Here is a 17,671-nt window from a genome sequence, read left to right as displayed (position 1 = left end):
ACAATGAACTTCAGACCTCCATTTTTATAGCTCGTATTAACCTATCCTGTCTGTTACATCATTCTCTTATAGTATTTTACACAGATAAATGTTACTTGGGATTGGTGTTCCAGTGTTCATATCACCTATATTTTCTAACTCAATAGAGTAAACCTATGTAATTATGTTAGAGTAAAGAAAATATAGGTGATTAAAAGCCTACCTTGTGTGAATTCTATGGCATATCTGCAATATTTCAGTTGTCCTAATCGGGACACCTTTGTTGAATGTAAGGAGGGGTGGGGGGGTTACCTAACCTGAAGAGCGGCCTACATCACCCAACTTCAGACCATCTTGAGATGGCCATCATGAGAGTCCCATCGATTTTACACCTCCCTGGGGTGGTCATGAGAGATCAGAGGATGTCTCCAACCGGCCCATGATCCCAACTGTCGAGACGGTAGGGGAGCTCAGCGGGACAGTGCCAGAAAGTTAGAACCGTCCTGTGGACAAGACAGTTGGGTTGGGAGGCATTATGAAGGAGTAATCATCTTAACTTCCTGCTCTTAGGATCTGCATAATTACCCCCACCATAAACGTATGTCTCCCCTTATTATTAAGATGCTGATTGTGGATTAGAGGAGGTAACCTTTGTAAAATCTTTTGATAATAATTGCAAGGAAAAGTGCAAGCTGCAGTTTGATTTGATTAAGGGATTTAGCTGGGAAGGTTCTCCTTAAAATGATCGTTTTGCTTTAATAATAAATCCGCCTAATGAAATAAGTAATTTCAGTTGACCGATTTGGTGATTATTCTACCTTTCACACATATCCATAAATTAGCATTTTTTTTAAGGGAAAAAAAATCTGATCCTTATTTTATGTATTTTGCAGTGTGATTCCTCCCCTGCTGGCCGTTCCATAACGAGATGGTGATTTTGGGCGCCGATCTGACGTTCCTGTTTTAAAGGTAAATCACGTTAACGCGTGTCTTTTAAACGTGCTTCTCTTAAACATTGATACTTGGCCAATGATTGGATACTTTTGCTTTGTGGGTGTGGTTAAAGGCGTGGCTAGAGAGCGGAACTTTACTTTCTGATACTTTTTTAGTTGACTGTAACTTTTTGATTGTTATTTATGTAACTAATTAAGACCTTTGCAATAATATTCTTTATATATATATATTTATTTTATATGTATTTTATCGTCATGGTTTTGATCTTTAGGGCTACAGAATGCCGGGGTACACTCCCAAAACAGGGACTGTTCCTGCTTAATAGGGACACCTTGGAGGTATATCATCTCCAGTAATAACATGATACGAACGAGTCCTTGTCTTCTTACCCTTTTATAATGAAGCTGTAAGGAATTTTATGATCAGAGCAGATATTTTTTTTATTAACAATGGGGAGGAATAACCATGCAGATACATTTTAATAGGCATTTGTTGCATATTTGAGTCTGAAAACACAATTTCATGGGTTTATTTAGTTTATAGAATTGTAGAATATGAGATTTTGGGGGGAAAACACCACTCTGTTGACCCCCTGTAGCCGGGAACACTATGTTCAGGCTTCATGGGACCGTCTACTGCTGTTTATAAAAAAACACCGGCCCTTGTTCAAAAGACATTTAATCCTGTAATGCATTGCTTGGCAGTCACAGGACGCGTAACCTTAGCAGTAACCCCGCAGAACCATTAAAAACGGGAAAACCGGATGCCCTGCTGCTTTCTGTATTTTTTTGGGAGGAAAAAAACACTATTTTAAAGTAAAGACATAAACAAAATGCTAAATTTTTTTTATATTTTTGTACCTACGTTTCAAGCATAATCAATAGAAACTCTGCTCTCCCAGAAGCCAACCATTCATATGCGTGGAGTCGAAAATGTCACCCGGCATTGGGTTGATTTGCCATAAATTGGATCAGATTGGTGTTTTTCTGTTCCGTCGGATTGTCAGGTGATCCACATTAACTCTTCGGTCCTCGAATATTAACGGATTATACTAGGAGCTCGGCGGGTCAGAGGTTGCACTGCTTGTAAACACGTCTTCGGCTCTGCAAACATAAATTATGATCTTTTATTATAGATTAACTTTGGCCGGCTGGCTAATGCATTGCTCTCAGATGACTGCCTACGGGAGCCGAGTAGGTCAGAGACCCTGGGAGTTTCTACAAATGACTTTCTACATATGGTGTAGCGTAGGTTGAAAGGTCCCCAACACTGATCATCCATTTTCCTGCGGGCCCCACTGACATTGGCATCTGCGGAAAGACTCACCAGAAACCCATTATCTCGGAGTTTGTAGCCTGCCGCTCCAGACCGAGACTTTCATTTTGTTTATTCATTCAAATAATGCTGTCGTTTTCCAATATTTTACCTTAGTATCCTGTTTAGAGTGTTTCTTCCCAATTAAGTAATTGCCCATTTTGTTGTTAAATTGCTACTCCTCTGTGGCAGGTGATTGGTTATTGGAGTAAGACCAGAGGGTAAGTCCAGGGGGTAGTGGCAGTAGTCCAGAGGGTAAGTCCAGGGGTAGTGGCAGTAGTCCAGGGGGTAAGTCCAGGGGCAGTGGCTCCTGGGTGGAGTATTTCTTCAGCGTCCTTCTCCATTACCAAAACACGCACATGCATTCACGCAAACACAATACACTTACACACACACACACATACTTACACACACAGACACTCTCACACACACACACACACACATATATATATATATATATATATATATATACAGTATATACATACACACTCCCTTCTCTACCTCCTTCCCTCCTCTCCTCATCTCACACCACTAACCCTAGGCTTAACCTTGACTTTCCATCACCACAAGTTAACACTCACGCCAACACCATACACTACTACACACGACCACATATACTGCACCAAATACTAACTTATGTCACTTAACTCTCCCGGACTGGGGAGACCATAGAATATCCCCAACTGGCCCACCGTCCCCAATGGAGGAGGGTGGGACAATTCCCAAAGCCCGGGGCTGTCCTGTGAAAACTGGGACTGTTGGGAGATATGCCTTGAGTAATAAAACGATACATACTTCATTAACAGATTAACAAAAATCTGCACCAAGAAGCATGGGGGTCCTGGGACCTCGGGCACCCATGCAGGGGTCTTGTTCATGAGAATGCTTGGGGAAAAAAATGGCTGCCACGCATCTCAATGCAAATTCCAGTCTTATTTGCATTTTCACAAGATTGAAAATCCTAGTTAATGCTTTCAAATACCACGCAGGGATAAAATGTATTTTGTACAACTTACTAACATTTCCACATTGACTACTGTGTATTTAATTAAAACCAAGGCTTTCGCTTTATTGGATAGACTTATGCGCAAAATGATTGCGTTCTACAAAACGGTTCGGAATACACTTCAGAAATGTCACTGTGACCGGAAATTGGAGATTTTAGTCCATTATTTTGTCTACAAAACACATCTACATAAAGTGTTTTTGTCAATATAAAAGGATGTTTTTTTAACATTCGCACATGGATCTTATTGAGCCGATACAAAACGTCACGTTAAAGATTTCAATCTTCTTGAATGGACCCCTTAAGGGTCTATTTTATGCGGCAGGACCAGAGTATTTGTGTTTTTATTTTGTCTTTCTTAAACTGTTATTTCTCTCATTTATTTTTCTCATTTACTGCGAGCACACAAATCAATTTTTTTTAGGATTTAAAAAAAAAAAATATATATATATATATATATATGACATCATTTTTTTATGAATATATTTTTTTAAATAAATGTAATTAAAAAACACATTTATTCAGTTTTACAGATAAATAAATTATGCACAGCTACTTAAAATGGGAAAAAATATAGCTAATGCATTGGTGGGTTCAGCAGAATGTTGTCATACATTTGCAAAGGGGAGAAAACAATAATTTAAATCATCATTTGCACTTTAATGCCTGGGGCTTTCATAGTAACTTATCTCAGGATAATTATTAGTGAATTGAATTAGTCCTGATATTGGCCCTTAAAGAGGCTCAGTAACTATTGACAATACTCCTCAACATTCCAGCTGTCCAAATTAGGACACCCATGTTGGGGTACATAGCTAGGAGTTGGGGGAGATGTGGTTGGGCCTAGAAGACCATATCTTGACCCAGGGGGGGTGTAGGTAGGATGGGACAATCTGCCTGATTTACCTAAAGAGCCATCTCAGCTTCAGAGGGTCTCAAGATGGCTACAAAGGAACTGCAATGGAGGTCTAGGGTGCATCAACACTGATCTCCATTGACTTTACAGCCCCTCGGGCCAGTCAGGGATCTCCCCAACAGCCCATGGTCCCTACTGCCCACAGAAGCAGGACAATGAGGCAGCTACCCAGACCAGCAGGACAGTTTGGAAAAATTGGGACGCTCAGAAGATATGACATTAATAAACCTTAAAAGCTAAATATATATCTCGTGTACACATTTGAACACATCAAATCACGTTTTTATTATATTTTTTATTACATTATTTTATTATTATTTTTTTTTATTTATTTTATTATTTTTATTGTAATAAAGTCATAATGAGGACTGTAAAGCTGATTATCCATAGTGCAGTGTTTCCTGCACTAATTAAAAGATGAACATCCAATCTAGAAGGGGGGGCCATTACATTATTATTATTATTGTTATTATCTTTTATTTATATAGCGCCAACAATCTACGCAGCGCTTAATACAATCCATATATCCAAGGGGTATGACAAGACGAGAACTGACAGACTAAGACAAACCGATACATTAGGTGGAGAGAGCCCTGCTCCCAATTACACACGTTATCCCTAATATTATAACCTTTATTATTATTATAATCATTTTTGGTCATAGTTCCCCTTTAAGTGGTTCTCGATTTATTTTAAAAAAAACGGCATCCCCTCCCCCACCCCAACAATTATTTTTACGATCGATGGTCACGTTTGTCTGACGCTACTTATGAAACATAGATCTGATGAGTGATTTAATACAATTGATGGGGTAGAACGCTAGTCTGGTGAGTGAGTATGTAGCGTTGATTAATTTGAGTGTCCATACGGCTAATACACACTCATCCTATCTAATGATGCTCTTGACCTGATAATAACGCAGCATCTGCTACGCGGCCATCTACACATTCTGTTCCTTGATATTGATCGATTGGATATTCCATCAGTTACGTCATAATTCACCAGTCTGTTTGACATCTCTGTTTGATACATTTTGTATAATGGTGTGAAGCAGACATCTATCACTCTGGAATATAATTTAATGAATTGATGTCCCTTTTTGCTACAGTACATTGTGTATAATGGAGTGAAACAGATGTCTTTCACTTTATAACACAGCTCTCTCTTTCCTCTACTATACACAATTAATCCCAGTAGCTGTGAAGTCCCAGAGAAATTATAGATTTTTTTCCTAGTCTTTTTTTTTTTTTTTTTTAGAAAAAAAATATAATTCTTCTTTTTTAAATAACATTTAAAGTAGGAACCGTGATAAGCCGTCCTTAATATTATTTTGTTTTACAGATCAAAAATAATGCAATTTATCTCCAAAATTTTTATTTCCCCCTTAAAAGTAACATAAATCATTAAAGCTGTAAATATAAAAGTGTGAATAATGTCTTTGATGTAGAACTTTTACTTATAACATTTTTATTAAATTAAAAGTTGTGCGTCTATGAGGATCACTTATCCTATGCCCTGTGCTGATGCCAGTACAGTATTTGTTAATGATAATGTTAATAAGTGTGATTTTCCTTTGGGATAGTTTCGTAGGTTACCCCCTTGTTTGGATACACCCCTTTGATTAGGGTATTTGAGGGTATATCTGTCTGGTCACCATAGCCTGTTTGGCAGAGTTCCATGTTAGAGGGCAAGGACAGTGCTGAACACAGCTGCCGGTGGTGAGCGTGCGCGTGTCCGGTGACCTGACACTGTTGATGCTGTTGAGCAGTAAGAAGTTTATTAGGGGAAGTAAATAAGAAATATCAGCTGAGGACCGAGGAGTTCCCTGATACTTGTAAAGCAGGGGCGCTGGTGAGAAACTTGCCCCGAGGCTCCTTAACTTCAACAGCTGGTCTGTACCATCATTGCCCTTTTCCCCCCCCTTCAACATACACACATTTGGAAACACATTTACACAAATTACACACACATACTCACTAACACACATGTACACATTCATTCCTCCTCTCACACATACATGCTCTCACACACGCCTACACATACATGCTCTCACACACTCCTGCACATGCATGCTCCCACACAAACACCTACACATCTGTGCCCTTACACACACACTTACACATACATGCTCTCACACACGCCTACACATACATGCTCTCACACACTCCTACACATGCATGCTCTCTCACACACAATTATACATCCACACTCACAATATATACAAACATATATGCATACATCCCACCTCCAGCCCGCCCCCGCTTACCTCTCATCTCTCCAGCAGCTTTGTCTCCAGCAGCTCTCACACTGTGCGGGCAGCCTCGTTTTCACCGCGGGGTCACGTGAGGTCATGTGACCTCCATTTGTTCCTGTCTCCCCATGCTTGTTCAAAATAGTTAAGAAAGGAAAATTATTTGGAACCGGTACTAGGAGACAGGAACAAGGGGTCGCACCGGGCCCCCAAGAGCCATTGGATCTGTCGCAGCTGAGACCGCTGTGACCCCTGTAGTTACGACTACGATGATGCAGCTCATATTCATGTATTAGCTCAGCTCATGAACCAAACCAAACACATGGTGTTTGTACCCCCCCCTCCCCAGTTCTTCCTTCCTTCCTAAAACCCCTATTTAATCCTAATGAAATCTATTGTGCTGGATTCAATCCCCTTGAACACATTCAATCCTTCATGGTAGTAATTTCTGCTCACTTTTATTTTGGGTGCATTTAGTCTCTGTGTGCATGTGAAATTATTCAGACTGCGGATTTGCATATGTAAACATTTGTCCCAAATTCATTTGATTTACTTTACAAATTAAGTGAAAGCGCATCACGTCTCTCGTGGAAATTCTGTTGACATCCGAATCATCCAGAACCACTGAATTATACAGATTAACGGCACAGAAGTCCTGCTTCTTTCGTGATTTTCAACGCTATTCTGCTGTCCTCTTTATACATAAGTCCCAATAAAGACTGATTATTACTCCTTTCTGCCTGCAGACATCTTGAGGTGGTCATGTACCTCTGTCTCTTCCTATAGCCCACAAGATGCGATAGGTGGCTTTTGTTATCTTCTTGATTGTCCTGCTGTCTTCTGGCCTTTTGAAGATCAAACTCTTGCTGTGCAGAGGGATTTACGTTATTGTCCTATGTGCCGAAGCTCACTATGGGGTTTCCAGTTGTCCCGGTTAATCAGTACCAAGACTATCTTCTTCTTTTTAGCTAAGGGTTCCTTCCAAGAGTTCAACCCTAGTTCATGTTTGGTAGCTCTGTACCTATCCATGAATAAAATTGTATTGACATTATATTATGAACACAGAAATATCTCTATGGTCACCGGTCATATCTCAAAATCTCATGGCTGTCTGAAGTGTTACAGTGGAACGCATGAATCTATTGGCCTTCAATGCTTCTAGTAGGACCTATTCATTAATTCAAACTATGTTGTGATTTTTGGCAATGGGTTTAATTGTTTTGGATAAATAAGTTGGCAGCCTGTGGCAGGGCCAGTCTTGTGTATTTTCGCTTACCCTTCTTTCCTCACAAAGGCTTCCTGAACCAATCAACCATAAGCAGCAGCTTGGGAGGTAGAGATAAGTAAACGAAATGGATGACCATGAAGAGCATGAGGAAACCCAGACTATGCTCCACACTCTTCTTCTATCTCCACCCTTGCCCTGGTTACATGACATCATATGATGTCACAGGATATAACTGCATGACTCTGAGACGAAAAAAACTTTATTTAAGGACCTCAAGCGTTTACACGAAGAGGCTGCTAGAAGCTGGGAACGCTACTTACAAGTAGAGAACAGCCCTGTCCAAGCCAGGACATTCAGCCGTCCTAATTAATCGAGCCAATAAAAAGAAAAAAAAAAGTTAATTAGTTAATTGCTTGTTAATTATAGAAACTCCCAAGAGGGTCGTGTTGCATTTTCCCCCTGATTTAGAGAACTCTCTGTATTGTTTAGAATGCATTTTCATTTTGGGGGGGATTAACCTTGCTAGCGGTGTACAGCGTATCGCAAATCCCCCCCCTGCTCTCTATGGTACGGGGAAGGTTGTGGGGAGGGCACAACGTCGCAGGCAAATGTGTTCCTGATAACAATTCCGTTGATGAGATCCTATGGTAATCGCTAACTGTTCCGTCGGCATGCCTTTTTACATCCAATTCATCCTGATGATGCGTTCTTTAGTCTTTGCATATGTATGGCGGAGAGGGCCTTCTGCATACCGTCAGAGGTAATGAAGGATTCATTGATTGTGTGTTCACTATGAGGCTCCCGGCAATCACGCCACAGGAAATCAATCACACGTAACGCCGTTTGTAATTGAATACCCCCTTTTCAAAGCCCCTCAGAGGAAGAGGAGAAAAGTAGTTTTAATTCAACTTATTGTTGAAAAAAAGGGGAATATTTAACCTCATGAAAAAAAAAATGTATCTCCCATTTTAATTTTCTCTACCACAGTAATTCTGTTCGGCTGTTTCGCTTCTGTTATTATAATCTAATTACCAAAAATGTCTAATATTCTCTAGAAGTAGGGATAAACATGGCAGGTATTGTCTAGCAAGTATTTATTTTGTTGATTATACTTAAGCCGTTTTGTTGAGTCAGAATATCACACCAGAATCATTTAGCTCTATGAAGTGGACCACCTGGTTTATTATAAAACTATCAAACTATATGTTAATTAAAATAAAATATAATAAGATTCTGCTGCCTCCATCCCATATCTATTATTGTTGTTCCTTATAACTACGTAATTAATATAAGTTTGTACTTCACATAAGTATTATCAGTGATTGATTTATATAGCGACATCATAGGCTTCACCCTGAGACCCTGAGACAGTTTGCAGGTATGCGGATACACCTCCATGGCCAGAAGAAGGTGATATTCACAGGTAATAATCACAGTTTGGTTTATGACAAAGAACACATACTTGCCTCACCTTAACCTTTTAATACCGTTTTGTTAACGACACTTTATTGTCCCTTTAATGCAGACCAGGGCAAGAAAAGCCAGTAATACCCCCATGGTATTAAAGGGTTAAACCATTAGGCTCATGCTTTAGGAATAACTGTTTTACGTTACAGAAGCAGCTAGATTCTTTGCGGTTTAGTTCATGACTCTCTTCGGTTCCAAATTATAAAATCCCGAATATTCCAAACGGCAGACATGACGCATTCATGCTGGTGTTTACTTTGCCGGGACACCCAAGGACACCTGAGATCATGCACGTCAGAAAGATGGGCAGACTAGATGGGCCAAATGGTTCTTATCTGCCGTCAAATTCAAGTTTCCCTTTTCAGGGGAGCTTCAGGTTCGGAAGCGATCAGACATGGTTGGTGCCTCCAGCTTCCTCTAGGAATTGTTCTTTGTCCTACTGCTCCCAGCCCTCGCAACTTCTGGCCCCAGACTTATCACCACTTGGTTAATCTTCCCCTATTATAAAACAAATATCTGAACGAGATAAACCCATAAGGTGGTTGGCACATATTTTTGCTGTATTCCTATATTTAATGATTTCTTTTTTTTTTAAAGAAAACTCTTCGATGTGTGAAGCAAATAACAGCAATCAGCATCGTAACTATGTTTTGGTCCAGAAAGCACAGGAAATTAAAGTTATTTTCGCAAGGTCACAGTAGAGATGTGTAATTGGATGTCTGCTTATGGAACGTCTGCCGCGCACCTGCAACCAAAAAGTACAAAGCATTTTTTGTAATATAATGTGGAGGATTTCTTTATCCCTTATTCTATTAGCGATCTTTAATTATTTATATAAATAAAGCACGCCAAAGAACGTCCGCTTACGGAGGAGTAGGATTAGGCACATGTTAGGGATGATAGGCAGCTGCCTACGGCCCAAGCCGCGTTTGGTCCCTTTATAAATGAGCTGACCCCAAATATTAAGCCTTTAATATGCCCCTCATTAATATGGAACTAGTGACTCCTTAATGGTGGCAACTCATGGAAACATTAACTTCAGAAAGTAAGTATATTATAATACTATTCACTATAAAGTCACCCAATTGTGGGTATGTTCCGGAAATGTAGCCCCAGCATAGGGCTGAAACTTAAGTAGGGTGCTTCCCCCAATGGTGCAATGCCCCTTAATCTCCATGTTGGCCAGGACCTCCGTCTCTGCTCCAGGTGCCAAGAGACGCACTTGAGTTCTTCCTACGCAAATCATATACAGCCTTAATCTAGCTCTGTGATAAGGGTCTTGCCCATTTGCACCCAACAGTCCTTTTTCCTGCTAATGAAGGAATATCACATTTATTTTTGGTATTTTAGATAGAAAACTATGATAGGCTCAATGAGTTTTTTTATTCTAATTGTGCAAGCTGTCCCGTGGACGTGCTAAAAGCTGTGAAAATCCCTGGGTTGTTAATCATCTTAAACTAGAGGTTTCTAATTAATGAGTTGTACACCAGTCTGCCTCTCAAGAAGTCAAATATATGCATTGATTAAAGCAGTGCCTTCCAGGTCTACGGGGAAGGCTGTTATTGTTCCTCAAGAGTGCGCAGGTAACACTTTGGTTAGCACAGCTGTCAAAGACAGACACTACCTGATCCATCTGGTCTCATCTAAGCAGATCCTGGAAACCGATCCCCAGGGTAGGGGGCGCTTAAGGACTCTGGTTAAAAGAAAATCAAATTAAAATAGTTTTTATAGAATCAATATTCAGATCAAAACCTTCATTGGCAGTAAATTGGTAAAGAATGTGATGATGGAAGGTTGTCCAGTGATGCTCATCACTATTATACCCTCCGTCAGGCTATTTTAGAAGCCATTGCACTAATGGAGAGGATAAACTTCTTTCAGAGCCATGCGTGGGACTGGCTTCTACTGCTTGCAATTTGCTTGTTTGTCCTTGGCAAAGTAATTTCCACCTAATCTTTGCAGGTAGGAAACATGCCGAGCGTTTTGTGCATGCCCTCTAGGGTGTATGGGAAATTGTACGGTGTTTAGAAAAACATTCGTTTTCAGTATCTTTGCCGGCGTTCTTACCGGGAGAAGATTAATAGTGTTTTATTCATGATAAATGCTGGTTTGCTAGTGTAGTCTTACTCATTCTCCTAGAAACATCTGTTCCCTCTGTAAACATCTGGCCAAGGGAGATAAAAACCAAAACACGCACAGAGCCAGAACTTGCTTCTGAGATGCAATCCCCTTGGAATTTTAATGTACAATTGGGGATTTTGTTTCTCTTTTCTCAAGGAAGGGTTTTTAGTTTTGGAACCCCCAGCAGAAAACTGCTCCTTCGAGTCACGTTTAGCCCACGTCTGCCAATAAACTAAAAGCCAAGTCGAGTATTTTTAGGTCCACGTTTGATACTTTTCTCTACTGTAGCACATTCAGGTTTACCTATTACTGTAGCCAGGGACGTGGGGTGGGATCTCTACTGTAGAGTAATGAAGATATGAAGGCAAGGAACAGCTCCACCAAGGGGACGTTCTTCCTATGCGAGGGAGCAGAGATCTAACAGAAATCGTGCCTACTAGACCATTACAGATGAGGGTTCTTCTATAAATCCTAATATTACTGGAGTTAGGAAGATTATTCAGAATATATTTAGGAAAGTCGGGCATATGGAGGGCTAGAGAGTGAGAGAAGGAGAAATATTCTGGGAAAAAAGGCAACAGGAGGGTTATCGTAGTAAATGGTTGACCACCATTGCATATTTTTGGTTATCTTTTCCATGATATTTCATTAATTTTCAAAGACAGAAAACATCATGGTCCAACTAAGTTGAAATTTTGAGACTGTTCCCTGCCACAGTTAAGAAGAATACATTTATATCCCCTGGAATAATTCATGCCGCTTTTAATTTTAGATTTTAAATGTAAATTTTGAAAGCTATTTAATTGGTCGTAAAACAACGTTCGCAGAGGTTAATGGTGGATCATGTTGGACTTTAATTGCCGCTTGCGCCTTTTCCCCTAAATGTTACTTTTTTTTTACTTTAACCCAAAAATGGGCAAGCCACACGCAAAACGATGCAATATATTTTGGGTCCTTCTGCGGCAAACAAGCTCCCTTATCATCGTAAAGTGTTTCAGCATAACATGGCGGCACACTCATTACTCAGCTCCCGCTGGTGACAGCATCATACAGGGACCTGGGTTTGTGATATACAGGAGGTGTATATCAAACAAAAGAGTGTAGGAGTTGATGAGCTTCTTTCTCTATTGTCTGTTTATTTTCTTTCAGGATAATAAAACATCTAATGGAGCAAAGAACATAGATGGAATTCTATTTGCTTTTAGACCCAGCTGCTACAGTACTGGCCCGCAGCTGAATGCATTACATGCAGCTTGGAAATAGAAAGGTTAAGTGTGGGGTTTCTTCTTTTTTTTAACTCTCTCGGCAAGAGATGCGGAGAAGCTGCAGGAGCACTAATGAGCTGGAAGACCTCTCTGTTTTACTTTCTCTGCTGTGGGGGTAAAAATCTGCTTGCTTGGCCTTCTGCTTTTAAAGCGGACCTGTTACCCTTCGGTGTCCATCAGCTGCACTAGCCTTATTTTAATGCTAGTCATCATTATTGAAGATGTTTTAGTAATATATTTAAACCTAGTAACTTGTAACGCAGTAGAATTCCTCATAATGAATGCATTAAAGAAAGCGTTGGAATTAAATATTCACTTCTTGGGTCATGTTTTCCCCGTTCAATATAAGCTATGAAAGAGTAACTTCCAGATGATGGATAATTAATTATCCACCCATCCACCATAAGACATAAATATGGGCAGAACCCGGAACTCTAGGTCAAAGCCTATGATCATACCTGGGAGCCCTTCGTGTTTGACCCTCAGGCTATAAGTCAAGCGCTACTTCCCAAGCTTTCCGGCTCAACTTCTTCTTTCTTTGGGAAGGGAAGCGGCATTTGGCTTCACCCAACTAAGGATTATCTGGGGCTAGCCCTGCGCCTACATTTTGATAACTCTGCCCCTTCTTGGAGCTGCTTCCCCAAAAGAGGGAGAGCTCCGGATAGCCTACCCTCGGTAGATCCGAGGTATGTTTATGAATTCCCAGAAGGGCGCAAATATGATAGATAATACCAAGTAGTGAGGCATAGAAGAGACCACTTGGAGCGATGGCTCGCCCTATGGTGATTTTTTTGGCAAAAGGCACAGAAAACCATTTTTAGGAGGCCTGCTCATGGATCCTTGAAAGATTAATCAGAGGTTCAATGGCAACAGCTGAGATTACTGTTTTAGGTGGGATGAAAACATGTTTTGTTTCATTTCCGTGTGAGAGAAGATGTAATCAGTTGGTCGAAGGTTTATTACTAGATGGGAGGTTTGTGTGGGGTGAGGATCTCTTTGTTGGAAATCAATGTATATTTTACGCGGGGTCACCATCAGAAATAGACTTGGACTGTGTCGCAAGGACAGCTGGACTACCACGAGTGACTGTCAATATTCATGTTATTTCATAATCTTATGGTAAGAATTTCTGAAGAAGTCTATTTCTCGGGAGGTCGAAGCAGATACTGGTGAGGTGATATAAGATGTTCCCCAAAGGAGATGTTTTATGGTTGGTGATGCAAGTAATCGCAGAAGGTTGAGCTACTAGGAAAGCAAAAGGAATGATTTGGGAGGACATGTAAATAAATTATAGATGAGAACCTGAATAACAGTAATGATAAAGAATATAGGCGGCCTATTCTCTTTTTTTTCTTGGAAAAAGAAAAAAAAAAGATTTCCACGTGCAGAGTTGGCTAATATGGGGCGGTGCGGGTTACTGCTTCATCAGACTTGCGAGATGAGCTTTGCTGATGGCTCTGCCCTTTATTGCTGAAGAGACAGATTTTTTTTATGCAAATTGAAAAACGTCATTGACTATAAAGTCAGGAAAATGACAGCTTCCAATATTATGCACTACCTGAAATGTGTCCGCATTGTATCGCATGCGTGGCCTCTGTAATAGCAATTCTCATAGGCCTGCGCTTCACTTCACACGTCTGCTTTTATAGCACTACTTATGATGTATATATATATATATATATATATATATATATACTGGTAAAATATCCCAGTTCAGGCCTGTACTGGCCATTTGGTGCACTGGGCAAATGTCTGGTGGGCCACCGGCCACCAGCTCCCCATAAATGTTACCAGGAAATGTGAGTATATGTTTCCCAAAGTGGTGGTTCTGTACTCCAATCCTAGAGGTGGAGTATATGAGAGGTTTCTGTATAGATCCCAAGAGATCCGCCACCCTCTTACAAGATTCCCTGTCTTTCCCATTTGGGTTGAGATCCAATGACGCCTAGAAAGGATTGTGTGTATTGACTGATTTCTGTCCACATTCTGGTTGTATTTATGTATCCAATTTTTTTGGGCCATCTGACCGCATGCTCTTTTCTATCACTTGCCCAAAACTACATTTTATAGTTCAGTATATTATTATATACTTTAAATGCGGTGACACAGCGTCCACTGTCCACTTGGAAGGTATGGCACACCATGGGAGCAGCAACCTTAACCTCCTGTTCTTCTCTCTTCTTTAAGTCATTTGTTGCTACAAACTTCCTACTACCTTCTTGAAAAAGATTAATACACAGGATATCATCTTTTCCGGTATTTTCAGTATTTTCCACCCTGTATCATCTTCATATTTATCCTTCGTGTGTTTCTCCATTCTGAATCCACAGTCTTGCAGGGGCTGTGTATGTTTTATGCTAGTTTGCTATCAGCATGTATTTTATGCAAATTGAATCTATTATTCTGACAGCCGATTCCCTGCTAATGTATTATCTCATATTAATTTCATCTAGACCCACTAATGCCATATCTTACATTAACTATTACCTTCTAATTTAATGCATTCTGGGCACTGCTAATCTAATATTTATTTGAAGCTAAACTTGTCTGAGCTTAGCTAATACAATATTCTGAAGCAAAGATATGAAGCCTGTAAGCGTGCCAGAGATGCACCTTTATGTTCCTCTAGTGGATCTCCTCAATATAAGTCGTCATTCTTCCAATTTTGCGCACTGTTTTAAGCCTCTGTCTGCAATACATTACCCACCTCATAATGCCAGGAATAACTAAGGTGGCTCCATGCTTGGTAATCATATTTCCCCATCAGCATACCTGGGAACTCCTTGGCTCCGGCTACCCGGAGCCTTCCCTTGCGGGATGCGGCCAGTACTGCACACTGACGTTGGCGATCGGTCCCGCTGAGGTCGGTGGGCGCTCCCTCTGAAATCGGGGGCGTTCCCGCTGATGGCAGCGGGAAACACCCCCATTTAAAGGGGAAATGGGCGGGGAGCGGGGCGTGTCAAGACCCCGCTGCCGCGACCCAGAGGATTCGGGTCTTGACCCGGAAAACGGGAGGAGCAGAGCAGAGTCAAACCCGGAGAGTTCTCAGGTATGCCCATCAGTCAGTGGCTGTTGGAATGGAATGAAAGCTAACCTGGACTGGCCGGTATGGGAGCCACCATGCACCATAACTGGTTATAGCAGCTCCCACCCCTCTACCAGATGTTTTTTTGTGGCATTTGGGTACAATGTCTGCATACAAGAGAATTAGTTTCTTGTTGGCTCCAGCTCGATGACTGTGGGCTTCAGCCAGCCCACCCAACTCTATTATCCCACCTCTTTCTCCTTACAGTAGAAGTGGGAAGTGGGAAGCACCCTTGCAATTTAGATTACAGATTAATATAAACATTATATATATGTACACTTTATGTGTATACAGTTGGGGAAGCCACTTCACTTGTTAATAATAAAAATATACAATTTAAAGGCAGTTAGATAAAGGGATTATTTGGTCTAGGGTGGAGACTTTGCTTCCCTCAATCCCTCACCCATGCTCCGTGTACCTACTGCCCACTTTCCACTGTTCATTCCCAGTTGTGGCTTGTTGTGCCCATACAGGAGAGAGGTCCAAGTGAGCTTCCATTGGAAGTTCCCAGTTATGTCTACATACTGTTCCTCAAACTCCATCTATCCTCCCACTCTAACCCTTCACTAACTTAGTATGCCCCTCCACACTAAATTATTATTATGGGACTATTTGTAGTGCCCCAGGGTGTACAAATACCAGCGGCTGTATTGTATAATCCAAAAAGAATGTTACTATCCCTCTAACATGGCTAATCAATGGTTTGTTGGAATTTCCTCAGAGCACAAATGGTAGATCAATAGAATGTTGCTATTTCTTCAAAGTACAAAATAGCTGCCATTTTGAACTCTAGTACAATTTCAGCATTCTATCGATCTGCTATCCTATCCTCCACTGGCACAGCAAGGTTGTTTTTTTTTTGTATTGGACATCGGCCAGCTTTAAGGCAAAAAGAAACACCGGCCATGACAAATATATCCAGAAACAAGTGATTTCCAGCAATAATGGTGTTAGAAATCCAGGAGACGTAATGATTCGAAGCGGATCTGACACTTGTCCCCAATCCTACATTTAAGAGAAGATAAATCCATGGAATGACATTTTCAGAATTAAATAAAAACATCTACATAATAAAAACTCACCTAATGTGTTTATCGTGGGAGCAGCCATCCTAACGGTGCTGTTCCACTTTGCATTATGCTAAGTAAATAGCCTTTAGAAGATTTGTCATTTCATAATGTACTTAAAAGGTATAATATCATAAAAAAACAATCTTTTAAAAGAAGCTTTTTCAGTTTCTATGGCAACAACCTATCAATGCCTGCTTTTTTGTGTTGCATGACAATTACGTGTTCCCGGCAACAATTATGAATGAGGGAACTTTTTACACGATTAAAGTATTATTTACCAAAAAAAAGGCATTTATGAGTACTAGGGGTGATGATTTTAATGCTCCATTTAGTTATAAATGTGTTAAGGTAAACAGAGCGGACAGAAAGCATCCTTTAAGTTATATCTGCCCTATTGTTACGTTGATTTCTGTAGCTTATTGGTTTTTTTAGGCGGTCATTGTAAGGCTATGGGGAGAAATTCAGAAGAGAAAATTGACTAGATAATGCTGGTTCTGCCACAGGCTGCCACTCATCCCAGCTGGCACGTTTCATCTACACTTCCCATTTACACCGACCGATACACAAGCTAGATGCAGTTCTAATTAATAAATTTCGCCACGCTAAAAGCTGAGACTGTGACAGGTCTTGTTAAGATTGGGAAAACTGATTTTCTTTTCATTTTCTAAAACTACTTTATAATTATATCCTATTTTTTTCGGGGTTGCTGGGATAGTTATATGGCGTGCATACAAATTCCTTTTCCGATGATTAAAATACGAGTTTTGAAATATGTCTGCAAGCATAACCATGATTTGTAAGTTTAATATCATGTTCTCTGGGATATGGGTTTATCTTTAAGTCGGACTCTTGTTCTTGCATTCCCCTCTGCCATTTCCTTTCCCGTCACAGTTTGATGGCTCCAGATCAGACAAAGCAGATAAGCTTCTATTAGATGACTTCTCACCCACTGATTCCATCCCACTCTGAAATTGAATTAATGTTCCCCCTATGCCGCAATTACCTTCATCTCTGT

The 17,671-nt window shown here is 40.5% G+C and overlaps 1 protein-coding gene across 4 annotated transcripts in view; it reads left to right on the top strand.

Annotated features, from left to right (window-relative positions):
* SGCD (sarcoglycan delta) overlaps window positions 1–17,671 on the top strand; it is a 190,629-nt gene that overhangs the window by 55,416 nt on the left and 117,542 nt on the right. For 3 of the 4 annotated variants that reach the window (XM_053465515.1, XM_053465514.1, XM_053465516.1), the window contains exon 2: window positions 873–948. The exons of the other annotated variant lie outside the window; for it this stretch is intronic. The gene's annotated coding sequence lies outside the window, so the exon portion shown is untranslated. The remainder of the gene's footprint in view (window positions 1–872; window positions 949–17,671) is intronic. 4 annotated transcript variants of the gene reach the window in all.

Source organism: Spea bombifrons, chromosome 4 (genome assembly GCF_027358695.1).
Source record: "Spea bombifrons isolate aSpeBom1 chromosome 4, aSpeBom1.2.pri, whole genome shotgun sequence".
In the NCBI taxonomy this organism is placed as follows: Eukaryota; Metazoa; Chordata; class Amphibia; order Anura; family Pelobatidae; genus Spea; species Spea bombifrons.
Note: the sequence above shows the minus strand (reverse complement) of the source record. Positions and strands in the feature narration are given on the sequence as shown.